The following is a 4,555-nucleotide window of genomic DNA, read 5'->3' on the forward strand; positions in this document are numbered from 1 at the left end:
CTTTGTTTTTCATTTGATGTTACCCAGGGCTGTTTTTAGTCATGTCATCTTAAAGTGTAAGCGTAACTGCCGTGTACTATCGCTTGAGTCTGCGCAAAAGCTTCTGTTGGCAATGATTCAATGTTCGTAGTTCTTTTCTGTGTCGCTAGGGTTATGGGTTATATATGATATGCTGCTTCTGAAATAAAATTAGTTGCGAGTGTAGCGAGTGTCGTGTGTTCTTGTCCTCTTCGTCCCCGTGAAAATTGCGCTACTACACCATATGGTTAAATGAAGTACAAGGTCATTAGAAATTTCCCAGGCCACTATCCCAACTAGTCCTGTGGCAGCATCACCTGGGAAATATTTACTGCACCTGCACATGCTAAAAAATTTACAAAGTGAATGCAAATGTTTAAAAACAAACAAGGACAAGTTTCCTATTCACTGAAATCAAATTTTATTTTTCCATGATCATAAAACGAAATACAGCACAGACATGCTACAAGTTGTGTTAACAAAAATTGTCGATTATCATTTTATTTCGGTGGCTTTGTATCTGCATTTTAATTACGAAGAAGAAATATCATAACTTCCAGACACCCAAAACGCCTGTGTTGCTTTTCTATTGTAACAGTATTGTACAGACTTCTTTTCTGAAAAAGAGGAAAAACATTTTGTTAGCACAACCACACCAGGCGAGTACAGAGCAAAAAACAGTGCGACCACAATCAATTAATTCATTCCAAGACTCCTTATAGGCCTTGTTAGAGGCACTGGCTTGCAGCACAAAAATAATTGATCACACATAATAAATAATAATACATATCATACAGAATGAAATGGCTAAAAGCACGAACAACTTCATAAACATACCAAAATATTGGCTAACATTATTAGTTGAGGCGAAAGGAGCAAACGAGTAACTCAATGTATTAAACAACACAATAAATAGGGCTATGCCATGCAAAATTAACCAGCGTTTTTCGACCATCACGAATACGGGGGAAAAATTTTCACGTTTCTCGAAGTTTGAAACTCGTCCTGCTTGAGTCAAATGGGCAAATTGAACCCTTTCCTACAAATAGTCCATAGCCAGTTTAAAATTTAGGAAAAGCGGCCACTGGTAATCACCGCAGAGCAATGCATTCTGCTCAATTTAGCTGGCGAAACTGAAACCAACGCACCCAACACTGCATCTACCAATCAATTCGACAATGCCCTCTATGGCGACACTGTTTCTCTTGCATTGGGGGAAAGAAATGTGAGCGTCGATAAGCGGGCACAAAGCAAAGTGTCTAAATTGACGGTTGATAACGGCTAGAGAAACAGTGTTGTCATTGAAGGCGTTGTCGAGATGAATGATAGATGTGCTGTCTGGTGCATCGGTTTTCGTTTCGACAGCTAAATTAGGCAGATTGCATTACTCTGTGGTGATTATCAGTGGCTGCTTTTCTGAAATTTTAGAGTGGCTATAGACTTTTCCTATAAAGGACTTGAATTTGCCCATTTGACTTGACCAGCTACTACCACTAATAAAAAAGGCCATTGTCGTAACTGCTATAATTACTGCCAGAATTAATGTATGTGCCTATCTGAAGATTCCTTTAACACAGGAAAGGCACTGGAGCAACTAGGACGCAAGTACCTCCTTTCTCTAATTTTTAACGAATATTGGACAGATTGTTTGAAACACTGTATTTCATACACATGCAGACATTGCGAGGTAACAACAAACGATGAAGAATGAGCAAAAAAAAAACAACAGGCTCATAAAGAGACAGCCAGGTAGCCAGGAATGTTTTCAGAGGGGAGGGGGGGTACATGTTGATGGCCATGAAAAATGAATTTTCATTACTTATGCTCAGCAGGACAACCAGCAACATGCGCATTCGGCGGGGGGGGGGGGGGGGGAACAAACTCTTAGGGCACCCCTCTGGGTACAGGCCTCCACTGAGCACATTTCTTTGAAATACAGCAGATGTCACATAAGCAGAAGAAAAGTTGTCATTATTAACAGATGTAAACGGAGGTCTGCACAAAAGAAAGTCTTTAACCCAAGTGAGCACATTCAGAGGAATGTTTTGCTGTGTTAGTGAAATATGTAGCGAGAAACCCTATCAAGAGCTGCAGAGAAATATAGAAACAATGCGTCAGCCTGAGAGCTCATGTCAAGAAACAAATGTATACAGTAAAAAAGGCCAGCAAGTCTAGTGTCACATTGAAAGACTTACGAAAGCCACACTCATATTTAAGAATGATGTTACGAACTTTCAGCTAGAGGCCTTGCCTTGCAACAGGAAAGCTGCCACTCATCACAAATTAAACTTCTTAATTGTTATAAAAGTTGGCACTCATGAGTCTGATCTTGCTAGTTGAAAAGTGGCCTAAGCATGCGCTCTCAAAATCAAGGTATAGTTGCTGACTTTTTATACAAACTCCTTCATGGCACCGCCACTCACCCCACTGAAGTAATGTAAAATTACGAACGAAAATTCGGATGCCCTAGTGGGTGATATTTTCACTGTTTGTGCTCTAGCTGACTAATTTGGTATGCTATCAAACAAAGTACTAGTGTGCCAGCGATGTTTACAGTACCCCTGCTAGGTTGCCAGCACTTATTGTTTGCACTAACTAAGGCTTGAGGTTGCCAGTGCAAAATTCGTCGCAAAAATTACAACTGCGGGTCTTGAAGGTCACCTTTTGAAGGCCATGTTTTGAATGTGCGATGTTGAAAGTAAATTACAAACTTGATAATGACAACAAAGTAATCATTATCTACTTGGCACAGGTTTGTTGCACACTCACTAGCAAGGAAGAACATTAACATTGAGTACGAAATTTTGACTCTAGTGCTATAGCCTCATGCAACGAAGATATGGGTGTGCTTATAAGATCACCTGTCATTGTCCCATGCAACTGGACTGAACGCTGAACAGTCCAGAATTGACAGTGGAGGATGCAGCGAAAATGATGGTGCTTCATGATTTGCTGGTGATGCGGTGACACAAATTCCTGCAACGTCAGGTCACCAAGGTGCTTGTGGCATGAACAGTCATAGTGGCGCTGGTATGAGAAGCGACAGCTGGCCCAAGAATAATAGAAGCAGCACCTGGAAGGGAATAAACAGTGAGTGTGACATTGTAACTGCTGTGTCATGACCCCGTGACAAGAATAATGTGACATGCTTGTCTAACACGATGTCAATCCTTTTTCATCAGTCACGTGTGCGCATACCTGCACACTACTGTCCGTGGAATGTAGGTATGACCCACATGTGATTCACTGCCTATGTTAACTCAGGAACAGCAAGAATGCACTTTGGAAATCTCCGGGTAAGCATTAAGGAGACAGTACAACAGTACATCTGTAGCCAATAGTAGCAGTTTCACAACGAGTAAAAAACTTCAATGAAAAGATACAGTAAATATCTCTTGCGGCTTCATTTCAGCCTTGGAATTCCAGGTGGTGTGCATAGCCATACTAGTGGTTGTAAAAGCACCAGAAAAACCAATCAGACATAGTATTGATACAATGTCGAGTGTGTTTGCAATGCTGGCTATCCTTGTTTAAAACAAGGTAATAAACAATAAATATGTACTCATATTTGACTCAACAAGCTACAATGAAGCACTCTTTTACCTGGCAGAAATTATGATATGCGCATCATGGCACCGTGCATGCGCCTGATTTTGATAAACCTGAAGCCTGTGCTTTTAAAAGCACAGATGTGAGGGCAGATATAATATTGTACCATCACCTACTCCTGAGACATCAGTGCGATTGACATGTCTGGTAAGCCCTTGATATCTTGACGGCTCCTAAGTTTACAAAGAAATATATATCAACTTAGTAACAATTAACTCATGAAGTAAAAAAAAATGCAGCCAAGACAGCTTGCCATTGGATCTTTCACATGAAATTGATCTCCACAAATCATGAGATTATCTGTATTGTACTTGGATTTAGTCCGTGAGAATGTTTAAAAACCACACTTTTAAAGTTATTTTTGTGCCCTCTGCTGCACAGTGAATAAGAATTGTATATTAGCTATAATACTAACACAACTGAAAAGAAAACAGTATACTTATAACAAGTGTGTTAAATCAAATGTATGCAACGAAATATAAAAGTAAGTCCATATGGCTTCAAAAACGTCTTGGCACTAATCATCTGAGTCAATTAATTGCCCTGTGATATTTCAGTTCTCACTGAAAAGAATAAGAGCTTCCCATTTTTAGTATAAAAAAGTTGGCACTATTGCAACCGATCATGTAAAACACTTCACTATTTATAAGCTAGTAATGACCAAAACACATAGACTTGATAGCGTGCAAAAAAGGCACACCTTTTGTGCATGTAAAAGCTTTTGCTTAAATAAATTGTAAGGTTTGTTTCCAATTGGAAAAAATAATTGATTCTAATTCAGTCACAATATTAAAGTATCAACTCTGTTTCCAAGTGAAAAAATTGAATTGATTCTATTTCATTAACAACATTAAGGTATAAACTTTGTTCCTTTTAAGGTGAAAATGACATCAAAGATATTAGGTAGCTCTCACCGTACAAACTTCAA

At 39.2% G+C, this 4,555-nt stretch overlaps 1 long non-coding RNA gene across 1 annotated transcript; it reads right to left on the reverse strand.

The window, feature by feature from the left end:
* Positions 1 to 422: 422 nt before the first annotated feature.
* LOC142784701 (uncharacterized) lies at positions 423 to 3,079 on the reverse strand. Its single transcript, XR_012888735.1, has 2 exons — positions 2,880 to 3,079; positions 423 to 635 (listed from the first exon to the last, which is right to left on the reverse strand). It is a non-coding gene; the product is annotated as an uncharacterized LOC142784701 (long non-coding RNA).
* Between the last annotated feature and the right edge of the window lie 1,476 nt (positions 3,080 to 4,555).

This window comes from Rhipicephalus microplus, chromosome 2, assembly GCF_043290135.1.
Source record: "Rhipicephalus microplus isolate Deutch F79 chromosome 2, USDA_Rmic, whole genome shotgun sequence".
In the NCBI taxonomy this organism is placed as follows: Eukaryota; Metazoa; Arthropoda; class Arachnida; order Ixodida; family Ixodidae; genus Rhipicephalus; species Rhipicephalus microplus.